The sequence below is a fragment of the Anas acuta genome, chromosome 16, assembly GCF_963932015.1.
Source record: "Anas acuta chromosome 16, bAnaAcu1.1, whole genome shotgun sequence".
Classification (NCBI taxonomy): domain Eukaryota; kingdom Metazoa; phylum Chordata; class Aves; order Anseriformes; family Anatidae; genus Anas; species Anas acuta.
The window spans coordinates 4224966-4249522 of record NC_088994.1 but is presented as its reverse complement, the minus strand read 5'-3'; the positions used below and the strand labels follow the sequence as shown (position 1 = coordinate 4249522).

General features: G+C 45.7%; 1 protein-coding gene across 3 annotated transcripts in view; it reads right to left on the bottom strand.

Annotated features, from left to right (window-relative positions):
* PTPRT (protein tyrosine phosphatase receptor type T) overlaps positions 1-15823 on the bottom strand; it is a 564167-nt gene extending 548344 nt beyond the window's left edge. For 2 of the 3 annotated variants that reach the window (XM_068700263.1, XM_068700264.1), the window contains exons 1-4: positions 15580-15731; positions 14874-14932; positions 13383-13523; positions 10706-10893 (exon numbers count right to left, since the gene is read on the bottom strand). The gene's annotated coding sequence lies outside the window, so the exon portion shown is untranslated. The other variant, XM_068700265.1, reaches the window with a different exon arrangement.
* Between the last annotated feature and the right edge of the window lie 8734 nt (positions 15824-24557).

The window sequence follows — 24557 nt, the reverse complement described above, 5'->3', positions numbered from 1 at the left end:
ACTGGGCTCTTTACGAATTGAAATGTAAAAGGTCAAAGCTCCAAAAGCATTTTTCATTTCTAAAGAGGTTTGTTCACTACTGTAATTTAATAGCCATGCCAAAGCTGATAAGATTTTGGAATCTGTCCATGGCGTGTATTGATGTCACAGGTCAAAAATAAAGGCTTCAATGTAATTTATTTCTCCAAGCACAGTGAAGATAATAACTCAAGCACAGAGCAATATGTTAAAACTAAATTATATTCAATAAAGATGACTTATGCCAGTCTTCTAAAAACTAAATACACTTGGCTCAATTCAAATTTGCTCATCCCCATGGTATGGTAGCCTCCAAGAGGTTCTTGGGCATTGCACAGCGGCCAACGTGCCGCTGTGTGCTCTGAGAGCACTGCGAGGGGCAGGAGGTTGTTCCTCCTTTCTCTGTTCAAAATCAGGCTCGAGGAAGCATTTTCTTGCACCAGCTTCTCCTTCTGTTTTGCTTTCTGCTGGATGGAATGATGCATAAGAGCAAAAATCCTCTCCTGCTATAAATAGGGTCCGCGCATGTGATGCAGGGGGGAGGAGAGCAGATGCTGCACTCAGGGCTTCAGCTGGCATGTCAGCCTGTCACGTGCAGCTGGGGATGGGGGAAGGAGCCACTTCCAAAACACTGGGAATGAAAATTCTCTGCAGAATAGGTGCCGCAGAGGCAGGCAGGTAGAGCCTTTCCTCTGCCACCCAAACTGCAAACTGAATGTAAAGCACTCAACTTCAAGGCTGGGCTGTTTGTCCACTCACAGTGCAGAGCTCAAAGGCTGGAGCTGGCAGGGATTTGTTCCTCCAAGCAGGTATTTACTGGGATGCAGGAAATCCATCCTGGTATGGAAGCCAGGTCTTAAACCATTGTCATTAATGGAGTGTTCAACCAGCAAATTTTAGTGCCAACCCTGACCTACCGTTTTGCTTTCACCCTTCATTGCAACTATTTCAGCACATTGCTTCCAAGAATTTCTTCACACGACAGCGGGTTTCCTTACATGCCTCTCATTGGAGGCAATGAGACTTGAATCAGGACACTTGCTTCTGACTGGATGTGATGGGTTATTTTAGGCAGTAACTCTACCCAAGAATTCGTAAGATCATTAAAATGTTGTATTTGATTTCAAACAATTTTACAGCCTCAGAGGAGACATATCCAGGGAGAGGCAGAATGCCTGTGATCCCGGTATGCAGGCAAATACCAAGGCCGTTGTACTGGATAAACGTACGAGATCTGTGACGAGCCAGCCCTGTGATCCATAAAACAATACAATGTCTGCTGCTGTGCTTCTCAGGAGTTGCCCTTACTGCAACTACAAAGCACTGCTGAGAGCAGGAACGCTTCTGCAGAAGTTTGCACGGAGTTTGAAATCTTTACGTTATACGGATGATTCTGATTTTAGTACAATGTCTACACAACTAATAATTTGCATGTCAGAAAAAATTGCTTATAATCTGGGAGGCAGTGAGGTGGTTGGAATTCATCTAATATCACACACCTACGGAAAGCTGTGGGGATGAGTGAGGGTCAGCTCTTCTGTTGTCTCCAGACTCTAATGAAAATCCAGGCATGACTTCCTCTAAACAATGAGATATTTCAGCCAGGAAAAATCAACCAGTGTGAGGGAAAAGCAATCAAATAGCAGTCTGGGTTATGGAAATCAAAATAGTGAAAGACTGGTGGTGTTTACCTGCTATCACAACCGCAGCTCCAGAATGACCACCGGCAGGGACTGAACTGCCACTGCCAGCTTACAGGCAATAACCCTAGAGGCAGGGTGGGTGAGGACATCTAGAGCATGCAGGGGACAGCTGAAAAAGGAACATCAGCTTCTCCAAAATATACTCACAGAAGCAGCAGGAGAAGCTCTCCGCAAAACAAAGAACAAACAATGCTGGAAAATGCAATTTGAGTAAAGACCAGAGGAAGGAGATGGATCATGAAGGCAAAGTGGCTTCTCAAAGAAGTGACATAAAAACTCTTCATCCATGCGCTAGGGTTGTAACTCTCAGGTTATAGCAGCTGGACCCCCTCGTAGGCCTTAACAATGAAAGATTCCAACAGTTAAAAAAAAAAAAAAAAAAAAGAAGCAGCACACAAACCAGTTTTTAAAAGCAGGTAGAAGCTTTTTGAAGCTATGTGGTAGAAGGTCCATGAAGGTACTGACCTTGGAAAATAAGTTAAACTTTCAGCGTTAATAAAAATAGCAGTGAAATATTACACAGAAAACTCAACAGCAGTTTTCTCAAAGTTGAAGTCCATCAGCATTGCTGAACTGGTGAATGTTCAGCAATGACAAAAAAAAAAAAAGACTGTTCTGCAAAATGAGGGACTGGCAAAGCTTTGCAAGGGAACAGCAAAAAGGCTCCGTGCTCCAAATAGGAAAGAAAAAATATCTGGTACACTCAGCAAAACGGAAGAGTTGGTTATGGTAAGCCCTAGGGGAGAAGTATTGTGTTTCAGCTCATAAGACCACGTATTTACCATAAGCACAAATCAAAACAGCACTGATAGTAAGCCAAAAATCAGTAACTGATACAGAGCAACCTCTGGGGGCTCAGGGGGGCATCCTCGTTTAACTGCTGGTCTGCAAAAAGCGTTCAATGGTAACGGTGTCCATTGCAAGTGTATTTGGGGTGCCTGGAGGAGTAATGCAGGACAAGTGAAGGTGTGTGAATTCTGCCAGGTGTCATCTTCAGGGCCAGATGCAGGCAGGGGCAGCTTGTGGGCCTGATGCTACAGCAATGCTGAGGCTGAAGGCGAGTTCTTCCACACCCACTACTTGGCATTGCCACCAGCTTCACTGCAAGAAATAACCAACTAGTTTCCTTATGAAATGCTTTCAACGATAGCTATACTAAAAAACAATCAAATATTGTAATGACAGCATCACTCCTGTAAGTGACAGCTTAGCCAACACTGAAGTGAGGACCAGAAGGCTATGCAGAACTGTGGGGAAAATACTGAGAATTATTCAGGTTGAAAACAAGCCTTGCAAGAACTGCAGCAGTTTCAAAGTCAAGAACAGCTTTGCAAGGTAGAGATGACAATCAAGAAACTTCTTTGCATATTCTGGCAGCAAGGCCCAGGGCCGTGGAGATTGCAGAAAGGAAACAATGCCATGAATTAGAAGGTGGCCATTGCCTCTACCAGCTTACAAAAGGATTTGGTTATCAAAACCCTGCAACTTAGAATCAAACCAGGCATTTTTGCTTTTTTTTTTTTCATTTCTTTCTTAACATATGGATGTGAAAAAAATGGAAATCTGTGGCAGACACAGGCAGATATGACAGGCCTTTGAAAGCAAGTGCCTTAGGAAGCTTATGATGTTAAATGAAATTAATTTCTTAAAAACTTGGAAATTCATCAGAACTCAGCAATCACGCTCTCAGAAGTTGAAACCAAAAGATGTTTGGTTAAACATAAACTGTCTGTTAACTCTGCCTATTCCCAATAGAAGATAAATAACAGCAGCGTTACTGGGGCAGAGCCGTTGTCCATGTGGCCCAGTTTGCTGTAAGAGGTTTAAAAAAGCTCATTGGTGGAGCTGCTTCTCCTGTAGGTATGAGGTGAGTGGTGCTCGGTGACCACATTCAGGTAAATTTCACAGGTTTCGAGCCATTTGCTTGAGGTCGTAATATCTTTTTGCTGTCTATTATGTTCTTCAGCAGATTCAAGACCATTCAGTGACTTAACTGTCAGATCAATACTAGTGAAGGATATTAAAAACGTGTTCTTAAACAGAATGCTCTTGTTTGTTTGTTGACCAGCCGCCGGGCAAATGCTTGCACTGCACAGAAAGCAAACAGAAAGAGCCAGGATCCTACCAAACAGAGCTCGGGGAGGCTGAGCAGGATGACTCACGTTGGAGGAACCATGTAGCTCCACGAGGCTGGGCTTGTCCTAGGCAGGGCAATGGCAAACTCCCAACACAGAGCTGAGGTCTCCTTCCTGCTTTCTCTGCAGTTCATTTTCCATCGCAGAGTTGTGGAATTAATAAGAAAGCTTTGGTGACCCTGGACCATGCTCGTAATGAGGAATGGACATTAGCAACACTAAAATGAGCACAGTAATTAGCACTGCCTATCTGCAGAGACCCCAGAACCCTCCAGCACAGAAAACAGTCTGCTTTTACACGTGGATTGTGTTTGAGTGCCTCTCTCCTTGATCTCTGATATACAGCGGGTTTGTGGACAGATGCCTCCAAAGCCTCTTTCCATCCCAACAAATCGCAGTATGCCCACAGCCCCCCAGATGACATTGGATGTGAGGATTTTGGCTTTCAGTGAGCGCTGCCATTACTGCTCAAACCAAAGCACCTGCAGCAAGCTCAGCACCCCAGAAATCAGCACGTCAGATGGATGTGCACCCAGGATGGTCCGTGGTGAGTGATAAAGGGCACGAGCATCCCTGGTGCTGCGGAGCGAGGGGCTGGTGACAGCCTGATGGGAAAACCTCACAGGGCATAAATACAAGGGCATCCTTCCCACCGCTGGCGGCTCTTTACAGCTCTGACCTGCAGGGATCTGGGCTTTTTTCTGTAGCTGGAGGAATGAGTGGTTTACATATAAATTATCCGATGAATGTAGCCTTGTTTTCTGTTCATGAATCATTCATGGCCTGAGCCCGGTTTTGGCAAATGCACGCGTTTTCTGTACGTCTCCTCGGAATCCTTTGAAGAGTGCTGAGCTGACAGCGGTGCCCAGGCTGCTCCTTTGGGTTTTCAATCCACGTGGCCTGCAGGCAGGTGAATCTCGTGGTCTCATTTTGGCCCCATTCACTGCATGACCGAGCTGTTCAGATCCAGGTGTAAAATGCTAAAGCCAACTAGTACAGTGTCTTCCTTAGCCTGACCCCCAGCTCCTGATGGCCACTTGCAGCTCCAGTAAGAGAACTTTGTCAGGCACCGCTCACACCCCACTGACACTGCTGTTTGAGGGCTTCGTCCCCACTTCTTGCTACAGAGATTTTCCTCTAATTTCAAGCCTAAATTAATTCCTGGCTTATTTAAACCATTTGTCCTTCCCATACTGTGCACACCCAGTCTTCACCTCAATCAACAAAGTGCTTTCTTCCTCTCTCAGATGAACAGTGCTTGTGTTCCCCTGACTGCCCCAGATCCCTTCGCTGGACCATTTGCAGTTTGAATTCGTAGCTCTCGCGCTTTTGGGAAGAGCTGCGCACACAGCTCTGATGAGATGAGACCAACCTTTGTGAAAACGAATTAGTGCTTCCCTGGACTTCCAGCACTAGCTGGAAATCCCACTTGGATATATCTGACCATTTTATTCCTGAGACCATATAATTGGCCATTAATGGTTAACCTGTGACATTCAAGTACACTCGGCCACTTCTAACAAATAGCTGAATTTTTTGCAGCTGTTCCATAAGAACTTGCCCATACGTTATATACTATTGCATTTTATCCCACTTCTATTACTTCAGTTTTCAAGGTCAGTCATCAGTTAATAGCCCCATCCCGGTGTGCACTGACGATGCTCCCAACATTGCATGAGCTGTAAATGTCATTGGCACACTCCCACGTTCCCTTCCAAGGTCAGTGCAGAAATGAAATATGTTCAGTCCCGCTCCTGGTCCTGGGGGATGTTTACTGGTAACCTCACTTCAGAGCGATAATTCCCCTTTCGGTGTTTGCTGTCAGTGGCCTCCCTTTAGCCAGTGCTGTACCCACTTTACAGGTCCTGTATAAATTCTCCACGCTTTCAGTTGAGCTGATAATTTCCCATGTGGCACTATATCAAATGATTTCTTCGGTCCAGATAAATGAGATATCCTGCATTTCCTTTGTCTACAAAAATCATTTATCTTATCAATTTTATCACAAGCAGACACAGCTGGCCCAGCAGATTTTCATCGCTGGCAGGATGATCACGACCGCAACACAAACTTGGGGTGCTCCCTACAGCTATGCTGGACCTGTGCATTTGGGGAGGGGACTCCAATTTCAGAGACAAAATCTCTTACAGTACTACCCCTGGAAATGACCCAATTTGCCACTGAGGCTGTGAACAGACAACAACTCTCACTCCCATCATGGAGCTTAAAGTCAATGCCAGCGATGTATTTTCTTACAGCAGGCAACTACAGCCCCGCACACCAAGGAGAGAAGACGAGGCATTTGCCTGCTTTATTTTGCTTGCTGTTATATATCTATTTGTTTATTGTAAGGGAAAAGTGCATGTTTTTTACACAAAACTGATAAGTTTAGTGCTTTCATTTTATGTTCTGAGCAGTTAAGCCATTCAGCGTTTTAAGCGTAGCACCGGTTCTTTATAACTCAGCGCCGACAACAGGAGTGTGAGATAATGGAGCCTAAAGAGAGAGATTTTTCCATTCTTACATTGTTTCTGAAATATGGAGCGATCAAATGCACTCAGTAGAAGGTTTCTATCAGTAAATCTTCAGTAAAAGTGCCTTTAAAAAGTTAGACAGAAAAATTGTGGAAGGGTAAAAAAAAAAAAAAGGCTTGTGGTTTCAGTAAAAACTCACAAAAGTTTTCTGAAATTTTCTTGCAGGCACTGCAGCAGGTTTTCTCCACTGTGGTTTGAAGGAAAGGGCTTCAGCCCCTTCTTATCTCAGCATTCACACAAGGAATGAATACCCAAAAATAATTCTGGGGGGTTTCCTCATCTGTGGCTCAGCACTCGGGCAGAAGAGGGAAGGGTTAATTTGAGCCGTGCTTTCCAAGCGCTGCAATCGCCAGGTGAGATCTGGGAAGCTGCTGCCGTCCCCTCCAGGTGCCTGCCTCTGCTATGGGCTGTCCTGAACCTGCAGCAGAAATACCCTCTCCATTTCTCAGGCTCATCATGTCCACAAAATCCTGCCTGCTGGTTACAGCCCGCGTGTTCGTTGTTTCCAGATCGCTGAGAAGTTCTCATCCCTCCTGGGTGTCTGGTTTTAAATTCCTGCCTGGGCACATTTCCTGAAGTGAATAGAAATGTAGGACTTATCTGCACATGCCGTTGATAGGATCTTCTGCAAAAACTGCCCATGGGCAATTATGCATTGAAAGGGCAATTACACACACAGCAACCCAATTTGCATACAAAATCCAGCTCATTGCCAAGAACTGTATGTACATTTTTGTGCAGTATTCAGAAAATTGGGTCCCAAAGATATAAATCCCTTCTTCTGGTATCAAATCACTTTTTACTACTGCAACCAGAAATGGAATAAAGGAGTCACATTAGCAAAATATTAATAGAAAATGAGCAAGGCCACATGGAATCAGGCTGCAGGTCTGCCTGGCACTGGTCAGGGGTCAGAGGAGCCGTGTAGGAACAAGCCCAATGCATCCCAGGGCTCGCCGAGCATCTTCTGCCAGCATTTTGTGGAGCAGTGACTTTTGCAGTCAAAGGAGGGCTTTCAGTATTCAATAGCCTGGATTATTCAGAAATAAATGGGTTATTCTTGCAGATAAAAATTCAAATAGAGAATAAACCAATTCTATTTGCTCACATATGTCCATATCAATACAGTGTCTGATGCGTAAATATGCCACAGCAAGCAGATTCCTCTCCCTGCCTCTGCACAGCGCCTATGTGGGTGCTGTGTGTGCACCCGCAGCTCTGCCAGGACTGCCCGAGCCAGCATCAGCCATCCCTTCTCCATAGCCCTTTCCTGGGGCACCATCAGCCTTGGCTGTAAGGAGGACAAGAGGCAGAAATCTCTGGTTTCTCTGCACCATCACTGAGACTTATAAACCCTAGGCTGGGCGACGTTTTCATTCAGCTGGCATGTTTTGATAACCTTACTTCCTGCTGTCACAGGTATTCAGACTTGAAAAATAAAGCCACCCTTTATGAAAGTGCATTTAATGAGAGTTTAATGTTCACGCAGTAAATTTGCGAGCAGCTGGATTTGTTTTTAAGTTTCCTTGACGTCTTTTATTTGTTTAATACATGGGTCTATAAAAGCCATTTCTCTGCGCCTGCTAATGAGCAATAGGGGACTCAGCAATTTAAAGCCTGGAACGTGGCATCAAAATGAAGAATGCAGTAAAGGCTGCCGGAGCGGGGAGCTCCAGATGTGACAATCGGTGCTTTATAGGGCAGGAAGATGGAGCACAGGCATGTGGCTGTGGTGTCACACAAGCTATGTGCTCACAGACCCAGAGCTGTGGTTTCCATCAAGCTAAACGTGAGCTAATGAACTTGCTTCCTCTTTGTGCTAATGAGCTCAGCTTTAGTCCACGCTGTGATGGGAGCCTTGGCAAGGAAGGCTAAAGAGGATGGGTGGGAAGGAACAGGACATCTGTGGAGATCCCAGATGATCTGAAGCTGATTTCCACAGGTATAGCTGGACTCCAAAACTTCTCCAGTGCAGGTCTTCTCTGTGATTAAAAGTGGAGAGCACCAGGGCCACCATCAGCCACCCCAGTGACCCTGCCACCTCTCTGACACTAGAGCTGTTGGGGCTTTTCCTGAGAAATAGCAATGAGAAGGTAGTGCCTACCCATGGCCATTGCACTGCACAAAGTGAAGGAAGCATCTGGGAGCCTCCAGAATCAGCTGGAGGTGGGGAAGACTTTCCTTGGAACATATTCCATCAGAAAGACAAAGGCTGAAATTGAAGAAAAAATAATATTCTCCTAATATATTTTAATCTGAGAAATTGTTTTGGAAAAAGAAATTGCTAGGAAAAAATATTTAAACTAGGGTACTTTTTCTTGATGTCTTTAAACAAAGCTTTTCAAGCTACATAACAGCAGGACATTGATTTTATTTTAAAAGAATTAAAAGCTGCATAATGAAAGTCTTTCATTTCACGAGAAATATTTTTTACTTTAATTTCACTAAATGGATTTTATGAATTGCTTCAAGTTGATGTAAAATGATTTTCTTTTACATTTCCTTATTCAGGTTGTGCAACAGAGAGAAAAATCAGTTCTTTGCACAGCTTTACTCTTGAATATATTGAATTCCTCTGTGAAGATGGAAAGGATGGCAATCCTTGCAAACCGAGTAATTCAGATGAATAGTGTCTTCAGAGTCAATTACCACTGTGTGGAGCTGCTTCTCACTTCTGTTGCATCTGGACTCTCCAGCTCAATTTTTGCTCTCCCCAGAATTTCTGATTTTTCTCTTTTTTTCCTTTTTTTCCCTCCAGACAAACTAGAAAGGGATCCTCTCTGTTGTGCACATGGATTAACTAGAGTTGGAACTTTAGAACAAGTCCCAAATCCCAGAACTGCTGTACTGCATTATAAAACACTCCACCAATACCTTTGTGCACATTGGTCCAAATGTCATCTTCATACGATAAGTCACTGGCAACCCTAGTCCTATCTGGTTTGAACTCAGCAAAATGGGAGAAGAGTTTAGCTTTTCCCCAAAAGCGGATGGTCAAAATCCAGCCCAGCTCTGAGCCACCACACAGGACCCATCCCCCAGGGTCTCCTAATGGGTCACCGCTAGTTCTTTCTTGCAGGCAATATCCATTTAAGGGAGAACACCACTAAATGTATAAATATCATGAATACCACATACATTACCGTTTGCGAAAGACAAGCATTTCATTTTCCTGCATTCATGTTGGTTTAAAACAGCAGAGCTGCCTGCAGCGCCAGTCTCTGCCTGCCCAAGCTACCTCTGTGTAGCAGAGCCATGAATTTAAAGCACTTTGTATGCCTACTGTAACGGTCCACCATGGGCAGAAAAACCCTCTGTTACCTCCTCGCAATGTTGGTGTCCATTATTTGCCTTCCTGTTTGGTCTGGCAACATGCCGGTGCACTTCCTATTCTCTATTGCTAGGAAGATAATAAATAAGGCCAATTATTCCTATCGGGGTTGCATTAAGAACCACTACTTCCTGCAGTGCAATGTAAATGCCACTTTTCATTCTTCTTTTTATGATTCTTTAGCCAGTTATGGATCCATGTTGCTGTGCTTATATCAAAGGCAGTTTTAATTTATTTCAAGATTAAAATTTTATGAGAGATTGCATCAGATGCTTTTCTAAAATTCAAATAGACTGTGCCCACCACATTCCCTTCAGCTAGTAACTGTAACTCTATTTTAATAAGATATTGAATTTGTCTTCAAGATTATTATTTTTTTCTGCATAAACCCACCGTCAAAGAAATATTTTCTCCTTTTTTATTTCAGATTTAGAAATTCGATGACTGTAGCTGACTGTGTCATACTTTTTCTGATGAGTAGGACAGTATTTACATTTCCTCCTTTCCTATACATTTCCTCCTCCTATAATTTCTCAGAAATAACTCAAGACAAATAAGTGACGCCATCTGGTAATCCCTTTATCATCCTAGGATGCATAACTCTTCAATTAGTTGGTCTCTATGTGTTTTACATATTTCTGAGGATTTGATTAATTTGCCTTATCTCTTTTTTTTTTTTAATGCTTTCTGTTCAGTTATGTATAAAACATCTTTAATATGAACCTGATTGTACTGCACAGACATACAGGTCATATTCTACCATGACACCCTGCACAAACCTGTTTTGTTCTGTGAAATGGATGTCCCTTGAGCTGTGCCACCTGCAAGGCTGGCTGTCGTGTGCTGGCAGGGACATCTCCACCTCCATCTCCCCAAACCACTCTTGGAATGATGCACATCAGGAGTTTGTGTTTCACTCCATCATAGCCTCTCCCTGAGACTGTTTCAGCTCTGATGTATAGCCTGATGTAAGGACATACATACCCTGTGTTGTGAGACTTTCCTCCGCAGAGGAGGAACCACTTCTTTCCAAAGACACTTAATATTCACTAGTGGGGAAGGACGTCCGTAGCCCAGCTTGTGGTCACTGCATATCTGGTTCCGTATTGCCTTGATTACAGCAGCATCTTCCTCATCTTAGTGTATTCTCATCTCAGGCGGCCAACTTGCTTCTGTCAATAATAAAAATAAGTAGCAGAGCATCCAATGTATTATTGATCAGAAAATAAATAATTTAGTGTTTTTCAATAATTCAACATTGTCTTAAAAAGAAAAAAAAAAAACACAAAACAAAACACATAAGGCCCCATGAACAATGAAGAAAATTCCCCAAGTCCAGAGAGGGCTTTTGGGAAAAATGTAAAAAGGATAAAATCTGTGTTAAAAGCAGACATGCCTCTCTCATTTTTCAAAATGTTTTCAGGTTCGATAAAATAGTAGAGGGTTTGATGCACTTAATGATTCGCCTGAGCTGGTTGGGAGGGTAAAATATCTTTCCTACCTCAATAATTCATCAGAAATAATGTTGCAGTGGGAAGTATACGAAGGGTTGCACCCTGACGGAGCAAAGCAGCAAGTACCTGCTGCAGTACCGTGTTTACAAGGGACTATTTATTTTATATGCTACTTCTTTCTGTCCTTAAAGAAACCATCAGCTCCTTCTCCTCTACTACAGCTTGTGCCAGATTTACTTATTTTTACACCTAGATGAAAAAATAAAAGAAAAAAAAAAACTTTATTCTACTTTCTATGGCAACGGCCGGCAACAGCACACACTAGTGGTAGTTGGCTGAACATTAGATACTTGTACCACATTTCTCAGTGCATTTACTGGGAGACGTATCACGCAAGCAATAAAGATCACTGCGAGCACTTTTCTCCTCTTGAAAAGTGCCTTTGAAAATTGGCACCAAGGAATTCTGTGGTTGCTGTCTTTTATCATATTTGCCCGGTTTACAGCTCCAGAGGGATGGTTTCCCTGGTGCTTAGTGCTGCATAGCTATCCATATCTGATCATTAAGTTTCCTTGGCTCTGATCCAGTAATCAGTCAAAACTTCTGCACTGACTGTATTTAAACGATGCCCCATTTCCGTATAGAGGTTATGAAGTGCTAATTTCACATAAAAAGAGGAAGGCTCTATCACATCGGAAACAGAGGGCTGATGAAATGGGATTACCGTAAGCAAAGGAAGGGAGATTTACAAGAATCTCTGTCCTCCTCCAGTCCCTTAGCCTTCATGCCTCTTCCCATGCTCTTCTTCCAAGGGAACACTTGAACAGCTCCAAACAGTCTGCAGCTCATGAAGGGGTCAAGCCAAGAAGCAGTGGCAGTGCTGACACCTCACATGTCCCCTGGCTCTTCACACTCTGCTGGTGTGAGTCCACACTGAACGTTCACCCTGCTGGCGCGAGGCTGCTTTTATTATCTATTATTTTTTATTATTCTTGTTATTTAGCTAGAACAAAGTTAGCTTTGTTCTGCCTAGCCATTCTTGGAAAATAAGACGTGATTTGATTTTATTCTAGATGCAGACATTCAGTTTATTAATAATTATGTGAGCAACGGTAGCGTGCTAGACCTAGTTCACATGAATGGCAGGCTCACTGAAAGAACTGGCCTGGCTGGGGGATGAATCACCATTCCTGCATCAGAGCTGTGAAGTTGGGATGAAATACGCTACTGATGCTGATTCTCTCCTCGTTTAGCTCCACTTCCTAACGGAGATCAAAGATCCTATCAGACAGATTTTATGAAGAGACAGTTCCTCATCACAGACTTTGACAAAAATTGTTTAAAGAAAAAAAAAAAAAAAGGGGGGGGTCTGGCTCTTCCTCCAGCAGGCGTGTGCACATCTGAAATGTCCCAAGTAAAGATTTTACAAACTCATTTCCAGAATTCGCAGGAGTTCTAATGAATCTCTCCGGCTCTCTGACGCAGAGGAAGGAATGCAGAAACATCTCATTAGTTTAAATTAAAAACAAACAAGTGAGAGGAAAATGCTGTAAAAAGGAGCCATCAAAGCATTAATGCTGTGAACATAATTTAAATAACAGACTTCTATGGGACACAAGTGAGAATTGGGGCAGTGGAAGAACTTGGGCTTTGGGGTTTTTTTTGGCTTGCACATCAGCCGTGCAGCTCCTGCTGAGTCCCAGGGGCAGGGCATGCTCAGAAACAACCAGAAGGAGAGCAGTGGACAGGGGTGGATGTTCACTAAATACTCATACTCAAGCCAAACCTGTTCTCACTGACTTCCAGAGCTGCCACATCACCATGAAAGCCTGTGCTTGCCTTCCAAGCAGCCAAGTCACCTTTCCAGCAATAATGGTGCAGCCTACGGCAGCTCTGAATGTACTTTACCAGTCCAAGATAACATCCCTAGTACTCTCTCTGTCCTTTCTTAGCTGCTGTATAAATATAAACATGTGCTACCATGACTTGAAGTCCCATAATACTGGGGTTCCATAGAATTGGAGTAATTTATTCCATAAACCAGGCCAGCTGAAAAACAAGATTTGTATTTCCATGACAAACGCATTTCAAAACTTGGTCTCACTCTGCATTGCAACCCTCTCCACCTTCTGCCCATTTAAGTCAACATTCCTGGAAAAAAAAAAAAAAAAAGAAAAAAAAAAGAAGTTTTTAAAAATCCCACTTACAGACCAAAATCTCTGGTCTTCACCAACAGAAGTTTGCCTTGATGATGGGTATGTTGGCCGTCTGCTATTGATGACTGGAGATGGTTCTCCCTGGAGGGGATAGTCCTCACTGTATTCTAGCTCCTGCTGTTCTGCTCCTACCTGGAAAGAAGGAAAAGAGCGAAATTCAGCGTGAGAAGCCTCCGATTTGTTCCGTGAGTGCAGCTCTGTTGCCACACCCTCAATGAGCTGCACACCAAACACTTTAGTTAATTGGCAACAAATTGGGAGATATGAGTTGATTGCAATAAATATTTTATTAATTTAAAGAAACAAAAGGTTGCATTCCTTCTAGCCCAGTTTGATTGTGCACAGTCGCACACATTAATATGTAATTGCCACATCAATTGGCAATCGTGGGCTCAGAAGGAGCTCATTAGGAAAAATACTTCTGCATGTATCCTCAGTAGGTGTCAATCAGCATCGCGCCATTGAGATCGATGGAGCTAGGCTTATTTATAGAGTCAAAACAACAAAAATTCACCTGGAAAATAAAACCTACAGTATTCTCATATTTAAGCTAGACAGAGGAAAAACTGATTTTTCTCTGCATTTTTTTTATTTACTTAAAAATGCAATTTTTTCTGTACCTCACCTATGCTTAGAAACCAGGTATTATTTTTTGTGCCTAACACTGTAAATAAAATACAAACATTCAAAACTAATAATGCTGTAGCTCTCCACATCCCATGTTTGCCTTCTCTGCTCCATCCACCAGCACAATGCAAGGAGCATCTCTGTCTGGGGGGGTGGGAAAACATCTTACGTTCTGTCTCCAGTTTCGAGGTTTTCATGATAAAATCAAATGCAGGCTATGGCAGAAACATGTGTGGCAAAGCAATGACAAGAAGTGGTTGAATTATTCATGGTGAATAAATTAGCGATGAGCACAGGCCCTTCCCAGTGCAGGAAGCCTCTGTGAGTTATCTCCGAGGTGGTGGAACCCTGTGCATGTCCAGAGAAGCTCCACTTAACTGGACAGACTTTCTGGGGAGATTAGTGCCAGGATCAGACCCGTAACTTGAAACAAAGCACTGGAGCTGTTGCTGTAGTTATGCTTCATTAGCAAATATGGATTTCATTTTCATCCAAATGTTGCACAGCAAACCACTGATTTCCACACAATTTTTGATGGGAAAAAGTCAAAATAAAGCACTTCTCTCTCATTTTGATAAGGAAAAAAAAAAAAGTCACCTATTTAACTGATTTTTTTTTCCTTTCCTGCGTGATGCTGATGTTCTCACATTTTAGAAAGAAAGAACCACAATTACATTCTTTGTAACACTTTCATCCTGTCAGAAAGGTAAACAATTTTTCTCTTCTTTGTTTTTTAAATTCAAAGTTTTTCTGTAGAACAGAAATTCCTTTTCTCTGACCAATCTGCTGTGCGGATGGGATGAATAATTTTTCCGGCTGCATTTGCTTCCTAAGTTGTTTACTTTGACTACTTACTAGTCATTCTGTGGGATATCTGAGCTGTCACTGAAGTCATTTTGGCTTTCCTTCTGCTCCTGGAACAGAGGACAAACTGTTTAAACAGAGGAATAACAAACGACGAGCAGCAACTAAAGATATGTAAATAATTCATAACTAGTTGTTTCTGCGCATCCTGGCACGGCCGTTCCCCAACAGCTATGCACACAGAGATCTGTTTGTGCAGCGATACCCCAACCCCTTCCCACCGCTGTTCTCAGGCAGCAGCCTGGAAGCAGAGCTGAGAGCTGCGAGCGGCTGTATGGAAAGGGGGGAGATAAGGCACAGAATTACAGAACTTCTAGGTTGGAAGAGGCCTCAAGGTCATCAAGTCCAACCTCTGACCTAAAATTTCTAGGTTGGATGGTGCGAGGGGTGAGGCATGGTGTGAGGGGTGCTCCTGTCAGGAGAAAGGGCGATGGGTCCCATTTCACTGGCACTTGGTGTATATGGAACCACAGAACCCACGGATTTGGGTGGGAAGGGACCTCAAAGCCCACCCAGAGCCACCCCCTGCCCCCAGTCCCCCCCAGCCTGGCCTTGGGCACCCCCAGGGATGGGGCACCCCCAGCTCCTGGGGCAGCCTGGGCAGGGCCTCACCGCCCTGGGAATGAAGAATTTCCTCCTTCCACCCAACCTGAGCCTGCCCCCTGCCAGTTTAACGCCATCCCCAGCCTGTCCCTACCCCCTGCAGGCTCCCTCCCCTCTCTCCTGCAGCCCCTCAGGCCCTGGCAGGCGCTGGGAGCTCTCCTGGGGCTCCTCTGCCCCAAACCCAGCGCCCCCAGCCCGGCTCCGTGCACGGGGCGCTCCGTGGCTCCCCCCGGCCCCCACCCAGCTCCTCACGGGGGCCGCCGCGGGCAGGGGGCGGTGCTGCCGCCGCTGCCCCGTGCCCTGTCGTGTCATGTCGTCAGCCGCTCTCGCGATAGCCGCGGGCTCCCCCGGCGCCTGCCCGGCTCTGCACATGCTGTGGGGGTTTGTGTGTGGGGGCACAGAGCGGGAGGGTTTAACCCCTGGGGCTAAATGATGTCGTTTTCTTAGGGGGACTTGTAAAAAAGATGGGAGCGTCTCCTTGCTCCTTGGTGGGTTTTCCTCCAGCTCTGCACAGATGCAGCACAGGGGGGTCCCTGTGGTACCCAGCCCGCACCCAGCAAGGGCGACCCCACACCAAGCACCACACTCCCCACATGGCCTGTCCCCACCTCAACCTCCACAAACACCAAATTTGACCAAGAAATGGGGCCGGGTGCTTCCCTCAACAGCCCCCTGCCTCTCCTGGCACTGCGGTGCAGGCTCCCAGCACCTCAGCCCCGCTGCTCAGCCCCAGCCCGGAGCAGGGTCTGATGGTGGTGCCAGGGGTCCAGCTCCTTGCCGGCCCGTGCCAGCTGATGGCTCTGGGAGATGCATGCAGGGCCCTCAACCTTCTGTCTGAAGCCATTCTTCAGGAAATAATTAGCGAGTAATCAAGTAATTCAGACTTTTTGGTTTGGCACGGGGACCATGTGTTTCTCCCACCGTATTGAAATCTCCATGCTGTCAACTCACAAAGTAATGACAGTGGTAGCTAGGTGAGAGTGGATACATTTTGGGGTGATGCCCTGCAGACAGCTTCCCAAGTGACCGTAGAATCATCCCCCAAGCAAAAATAAGTTTCCATTGGCCCCCTTCTGAATCTTCTCTCTTGATTTTTTCATGGTTCCACCAGCACAGCCATTCGCTGGGCTTTTCTCCTCCAAAGTAAAGGGCCATTACTTGCACAAGGTGAAGCGAGAACAGGGAGGGAAATGGGTGACAGGAGTGCCTGTACATTCTTGCCCCGTGGGTCTCACTCTCTGCAGCATCACGGGAGGGTAACCCAAACCCAAATCAGGAGCAGACATCCTCCATGGAGGAAATTCCCAGCAGCCGAGCGCGGTGGGTGAGCTTTCCCAGCCTGACATCCCCCCCCTTACATCCCTCTTTGTGTTTAACCCAGCCTAATTAAGTTGCTTAATTCCATGTTGCTGATACATTGTGGGAGCAGAGCTCCGTTCCAGCAATGCTAACGAGCCTCGGAGAGAAGTTAAAGCACCCACTAATGTGTTTAAATGAGTTCTTCCCTGGAGCTTTGCAGTCAGCTGGGAGATGCCAGCAGTGGCACAACGGGGCAGGGTCAGCCCCAGGTTAAGGTCCCTCTTCCTACATCAGGCTCCTTGAATCAATCAAAGCCCATGGAGACCACCTGGCGGAGCTGACAGCTTCCCACATACCTCCTGAGCTTTGCCCTTCAGAATACTGTGGAGTATCAATTGTTTTTTGGTCGTTTTTGTTGTTGTTGTTTTTGTCCTAAAACAGTTCCTGGGACGCTTCTGCATTCCTGGGGAGAAGGGAGCTGCCTCGGACTGACCCCTCTAATGCTGCCAAGAAATCTTCAGCAGCTCCTTCACCCCCCCAGGATCAATTCTGTGGAGGTAATGGATGGCTCCTTCATCAAGTCTTTCTTCTTGCAGTAAATACACTTCCTCGTAGCAGGCATTAGCATGGTCAAGTGAACTCTTTGCAATCAATGGCCGAGGGTGAGGAAGTTTCTCTGAGAAAAAGGTTGTGTTAGCAAACTTGGAGGCTTGCTGCTGGGGCAGAATTGAGGCTGAAAGGAGCAGCACTCGGCTTCTCTTGGGCTGTTTTATTCCTACACTTTTTGTGTACTTTGCATAATAATGCAATAGAGCTGACAAAAGATTTATTCCTGGCGCCTATAAAATGACACAATACAATGAGTTTTAAACAGAGAGGAGAAAAAAAAATCAAGAGAAAAGGTAATTATGCGGGCTCCTCTTAAAGTCTGTAAATGCTATGGACAGAAATTCAATTAGTGCAGATGAAACTGCAGAAGCATTCATTTTCTTCTTTCTTTTTTTTAAAGCCTTTTAATGTCCAGGCAACAGGGTGGATTTGAAAGACACCGCTTGTGCCTGCACATGCATGCAGGCACATACACATGCATACATCTACACACACATAACCATCGCTGCTCTCCTTTACATCCACACACAGCTCTTCTCTTTTATGATGGAGCACTGCTTGCTCAAGCAGAAATTTTTTTTGTAGATTATATATAATCTTAAACCAGTGGTGCTCATCCATGGACAACAGTGTGTGCATGTACTTCTTATAAATCAGTAACTCGCTCACAGAGCACATTTGGGTTAGAAGTACTTTTGGACTGAAAAGATGTTGATGGGAGTGCTGGGCACCCAAGCCTTCTACAGCACATTTGTTTTTTTTAAAGCCTTACCAAATTCTCTCTCAAACTTCCCAGCTCTGCTCCAAAGCCAACTCACGTACCACTTCCTACAAAGAGGGCACCAAAAAGCATTAAAGCAAGCTGCAGTGCAGGGACACCCCACATGCAGGACACTGCACCTGTGATGAGTTTTCTTGTGGTTCTAGCTTTCTTTTACAGAGGGTCCTTTCCCTGAGATGGAGCTTTCTGGGGCTGCAAGAAGCCCTGGAAAAGATCTTTGTTGCCTACGTTGCACATTTAGCCTCAGCACCTTCTCGAAAGACACATTGGTGGACCGTCCACAAGGGCATTTGGGTGCTGCAGCCATCAGGAGGCTCAGCACAGCCCATAAAGTGCTTGGGCATCTCCAGTTTTGCATCCTGAAGGAGTCTCGCTAGGGACAGGCTGAACAGCGACTGTCTGCTGATGCTGCGGCTGCAGGCAGCTAACGCAAAGCACGAGCACCATCTACTGCTGCACAGCACTGGGCTGTCTGTCAGTGCCAGGGGCTCAATGAGGCGCTGTTATTACGGTCAGGTTTCTTGACAGTTGCACTAAATGTTGCTCAATAGCTTATTAGTGTTTACTAATAAGGGAAGCTCATGGAGGAATGGATTTTTCTATTCAGCACTTAGACCAAGTGCAAAACTCAGCATTTACCGGGATGCAGCAAGGCCCTCCTGATGACATGTGCTGGAATACCACGATAAAGTTATTTTGCAGGGTACAATAATATGCATTATGCAATGCACAGCCCATTATAAAGCTCCTGAAATGCCAGCATGCATTTTTCAGTGGAAGTAACTTGTCTGAAGAGCAAGCAGGAGCACGCCATCCTGCACAATCCAGTGCACTGATCAGCTCTGTATAAATAAACTTTTATAAAAGCAGCATATGAGTTGCACGTCCCAGTCCATCACTGAGAAGTGTTCACTGCCCCATGTGGCTGCTCCTCCTCTGGCATTTTTCCCCAAGGACAGGGGTGTCAGTGCAAGTTGGAGCACAGGGAGCCAAGGGGAGGCACCGCAGCTGGTAGCAGTGGTGCCATTCTGATCCAGCAGCGCTTTATACCCACTTTGATTTAGTGGAAAAAACAACCAAGGCACAGATCAACTGGCCTCATTTTCACAGGGAGACTCTTAAACCTCTCCCCTCCCAGATCAAGAAACATTTTATTTTCAGTCAGTTATTTAACATAAATTTGTTTTGCTGCAGGCCATCACAGGGAAACTGGAGGTTGAATCCCAGACCTGAATAAACTCTCGCGTTTCCTTTTCCACCTTTTCCGTTGCTGCGTCACCCTGCACGTTGCAGGTTTCAACAGTTCAGAGGGCAATGCTGAGCACTCTGGTGACTGCAGTGGTTTTCCTTGCAGCCCCATAAATTTCTCCCAATGGCTTTTTTTTTTTTGTTTTGCTCTTGCAGCCCTGATTTGCCCCCATTTGTCCCCCCAGGGACACAGGGGGCCAGTGGGGTCCCTCATGGGGACAGGGACCACCCGTTTCACAGCGTTTGTGGCTCATACATGCAGCACTGTGGAGCACTTCAGAAGGCAATAATTTCTCTTTTTATGGGTTCTTAGAAAACAATTACCAGCAGGAGTGATGAATGCACCTCTAATTATATCTTCAGTCTCACCCACTCCTAGTCATGAACTCCTGTAATAGCAAAGGGCACTCAGGGAAAAATCAAAATGGTTTCATACGGGGATGATTAACCAGACTCGAAGGTTTCGTCACCGGGTTTGCTCCGCAGGGATGTCCCCAGTGTCCAGGGGCATGCTGTGCAAGGCTGAGGGTGGGAACCCAGCAGCAGGACTGCGTCCCCAGAATGCCTGCATGTGTTTTGTATGCAGCTGCATCCCCGCTCCGCATGGCACTGCCACATCATTTGGGCCACCTAGCATTTGGAGGCATGTTCTACTGCTTTGCCTTGCAACAGTTGCTCCTTGTTAAGCAGAGAGACTCGTGCGGTGTGATACAGGTAGACAAACCAGCAGGAGCTTTTAAAGCTAATCAGTTCCAGCTGTGCTGCATTTTGGCTGTACTTTTTAGAGAGGGGTGAAAAACATCTTTCAGGTGTTGCTTTTTTGGCTAAAATTTGTTAACTGAGGGCTTCCCGTGTGTGTAGGGAAAGCCTGAGCAAGTCCCTGATGGGGGAGACGTGTCTGAGGTTCACCCAGCCTGGTAGGTCTGTTACACAGTGCTGGAGAGGCCACAAAACCACGCACTGTCTGACCACAGCAGCACTGCTGCTACCTGCCCCGGCTGCCAGTCTGACCCCAATATCTCTGCAAGGATGCAGAGATGCAGCTCTGCAGATTTCCTTCCAAACTCCCACAGAGATCTGCATCCATTGCATTTTAACTGCTCTTCACTGGGTCTGGCCTTTGTTTCTCTTCCTTCTTCTCCCTGTTGCATCTAAGTCATTTGCATTGCGTAAACGCGCTGCAGCACTCTGCTCGTACTGCACAGGCTGCACCACGAGCCTGCCTCTCCGCTGTGCAGCTATTGAATCAGCTTTCCATTGTCTCAAAGTACTTTTTCCTCCTCCCTCCTGAAAGTCTTTGAGAGATGTATAATACCCTCTTGAAAATGGCTCATCATGGATGCAGCACCTGAGGATCTGTTTCTAACTGAGATTCACACCAAATAGGCATTATCCTTGATAGAATTTTTCATGCATTAGATTGGAGGCAAGCGTTGATCAATACGAGTTAAAATATCACTAAGCTACATAAATATAGAGCTCAAGTTTGTAATTATTTGCAATACTTGACTATAAGCTGGAAAATAACATTTCTTATCTCATCATACACAACCTTCTCCACGTGACAAAGCCTGAGCTGCCTTTCCATATGGGCTTGAGCCTCCACTGCCAACGAGGAGCCTGCCTTCGGAGAAGTCACAGCACTGAAGAAATGTCCCCTCTGCTAACCCCAGGCTGCAGCAGAAAGGGCAGCTGCAGTAATTTAACGTTACCCCAACCTTTAAGAGACACAGGTGCACAAAATAAATTTAAAATAGGTTTTTAGCCCTGGACTGCCAATTGCCTGCAAATAAATAGAGATTATTCTTAGCTTTGGTAAAGGGCACAGAGCAAGGCAAGGGGGGATGCAATTGGCAGTTCCCATCAACAGTGGCTCCTTGCAGGGGGGCTCAGCAAGCACCAGCAAATGTAATGGGGACATGGCAGCGCAGCCCCACAGCACAGCTGACAGAAAAGCATCTCTGCCTTCAACCCTGCTGATTACAGCTCCAGGGTGGCTGATGCTCAGCCCCAGCTGTTTTGCCATCACGGAGCCTGACAGAAGAATTTTAAGTCTATTATCTAAAATATGTAGCACACTGCCTTTTATATTATAATTGAGATTTCTTTTTCTTCCCTCTGTGGATTTATTTTTTCTTTAGTTGGCTCATGGCAATCAGATAGATCTCTTCATCTTCCCAGGAAAGCTTCCAGTTCATTAGAATCCACTTTTTTAGTTCCTTTTTTTTTTTTTTTTTAATTACCGTGAGTCACAGAATATTTTATATTTGGAATGGCATTATTTGTAGACAGTAGTCGAGCACGTTTGGTTAGCAGCCAGATGCTGAGCACATGCAGCAGGGGAGTGAGATGAAAGGCCCCAGGTAAACAGGGGGACACGTGCTGACAGCAAGGAGCGCACAGACTGACCCCTCCGTGCCTCTCCCCTCCTAGAGTGAGTGCCAGCACTCAAGCAGGCTGAAAGGCAAGCAAAAGCCAAGCTCAAATGGAAACCAAAGATAATTTGGAAGGTAATTTTTTAATTAACAGAAAGCAGTATGGGATAGCAAGTTCAGAAAGATTGCTCCTAAAAGCTTCAAGCTTTGTTTCTCTGCCTTCTATCTTTAGCTTTTTTATTATTATTGATACTGAATGAGGAAAGAGCTTTTTCAGGGTGCTTTGTAGGAAAGTACCATTGATGCTATAAGCGTCTTTCTCATTTCTATCCACTGTGACTGCTATGGCCCTTGAACGGCTACAAAAAGAACAAATAGAGCAGAAAGGGACTCTGCTTGCCAAGTGACACATTGCAAACAGATCACACAGATCTAGAACTGCAATAGCTTCTAATTATCTTGCAGGGGTAATTTAAATTAGTTTGACTCTTATTTATGAGTGTGACATTTGTTTCTTTGCATTGCAGCCGTTCTTGAATACCTCAACGCAGGATCGATATCACTTTGTACCGAGCCAGACCCGCACAACATGCTGCTCCCCACCGAACGTTTGTTTTGCCAGCCAGAGCAATTTGCTCAACCCACCTCCTGCCAGCAGAGCAGCGAGGGACTGGGCCCCCCAAGGGGTGAGCTCCCTGGCTGCTTGCCTGCACCTAGCTCCTGCTGTCCGGCTGGGCACCCGCTCAGCGATGCCACCAGCCTGCCACCGGCACCTGGGGGCTTTGGCCTGGACGGGGACAGACAGGGGACATGGGGATCACTGGGTGTATCAGTGCCAGGAGTACGGAGGAAGTGGGGAGCTGGAGACCTTGCTCAAGTAATCCCCTGATTATACCCTCTTTGCAAATTCACAATATAAATAGACAGTGAATATGCTGGAAACCCTTCTTTCCCATACAGGCAGCCTTTTTGTGTTCCAGTAACCCAGCCTGGTAGATGCAGTCAGCCAAGCAGCAACCTCCTGGTGCACGGCAGGTTTTCTCTGGAGCAGCAATGGCATGCGAACCTGGTGCTCCACAGACTGCACCCACCCGTGCTTTGACAAAGCTTTTAATTTGTCTCCTGTAGCCACAAATGGATGGGTTACTTGTGTCTTCATGTGACAGACACCACCTCTCAGCAGAGGCTGGGGAAAACTGTAACAAATGGTTTGGGGAGAAGTCTGAACTCTGGTCTTCCAGCATATGTGGTGCTGGAGACAGGAAAATATTGTGTGAGAAAGATCAGCACCAAAAACATATCTGTAAGACTCTTTTAGATCAAGGATCCCTCCCCACAAGATGGGCAGAAATCTGTGAGAATTGGTGCAGCACTGATGTGGGTGGCTGAGGCCCTGCCTACCAGCTCTGGTACGGGCAGAGCAGCAGTAGCCGGGCTCTGCCCCTTGGAGGTAAAGGCAGGCTGGAGCTGCATCCACTCCACTCATCCTCACAGGACTCGAGGCTAGACGAATACAGGCATCCCCCTTTGCCTTATTTTTCCAAGTCACTTGCCTCTGAGTCATTTTATGGCCAGATAGCCACGTACACATGACCCGTCTTGGTCCAGATTAACACAGAACTCTGTGAGCTTCAGGATGGTCAGGGACAAACTCAGTACTTCACAGCAGCCACTCAGCTCAGGGCCTTTGCTCTTGGTGAGGACTCGTAAATTCCCCCAGTGCTGCACAGCACCTGGGCAGAGGCTGCAGGGATGAGCACTGGGGCTGGAAGCAGCCCAGGACCAGCAGCTCCAGCACAGGATTTGCTCCCAGCGGCTGGCACTGGCCTCGGTTCTGCAGATTGGCAGAGGAGCGCCCGAATGCCAGGAGGGACCTAACCCCAAGCACTGCTGGACAAGCATGGAGAAATAGAGGGAGGAACAAGGCAGTTGTGACCTTTGTAAAAGGATGAAACAATTGGCATCACATTGTTCTGATATAACTGCAGATGGCAAATCTTTAAATCCAGAATATTTCCAAAGCCAGAGACCCAAATTATCAGTCCTGGTCTATCCCAGTGCTAACTCCAGTTCCGCCAATGGAATTTTCTCTACAGTCACACACCTCTTGCTTCTCTGAAAAACCAAGCTGTTCTTTTCAAACCTTGGGGCAGATGCATCAAGTGAGAGAGGTGAAAGCAGTGCTTTGGTTTGATCTGCCTTTGACAGATAAAATCAGAGCCGCCCAGCCAAGCCAAGAGCAAAGCACTGAAGTCAGATTGGCAGCTCAGCAGCAAGACCAGAAATATTCCTGGAGGCCATTTCACAACCCCCCAACACTCCTCCCCAGCCTCAGTCTCCGTGATGAGGGCCTTTTTTTTTGGCACAGGCAGAGATATTTGAGATCCAAGCAAGTGTGGTTAGCTAGCTCTGACTGCTCCTAATAGTCACCCTCATTCATGGCCTCAAAGGACAGCTGATACAGCCCAGGAACCTCCGAGATGAACAAGCTTGTTGATAAAGGACAAGCAAGCATTATATTTTAATGATACTAAATATTAGCATATCAAAATCTTGTTCTTTCAGAAGCCTGTGTTCCTGGAGAGGGGGAAGGAGCTGCCAAGCAGTGGTTCCTCAGCACTGTAATGCCTGTGTTTCTGTTCAGCCAGCTGAAGCTCTTCATCAGGAAACTTTATCTGAATTCCTAAGTAGCCACAGCAAAGAACTGTTCATAGGGATGTGTGGCCATGCCTTAGGTCTGAGGATGCAGACTTCATACAG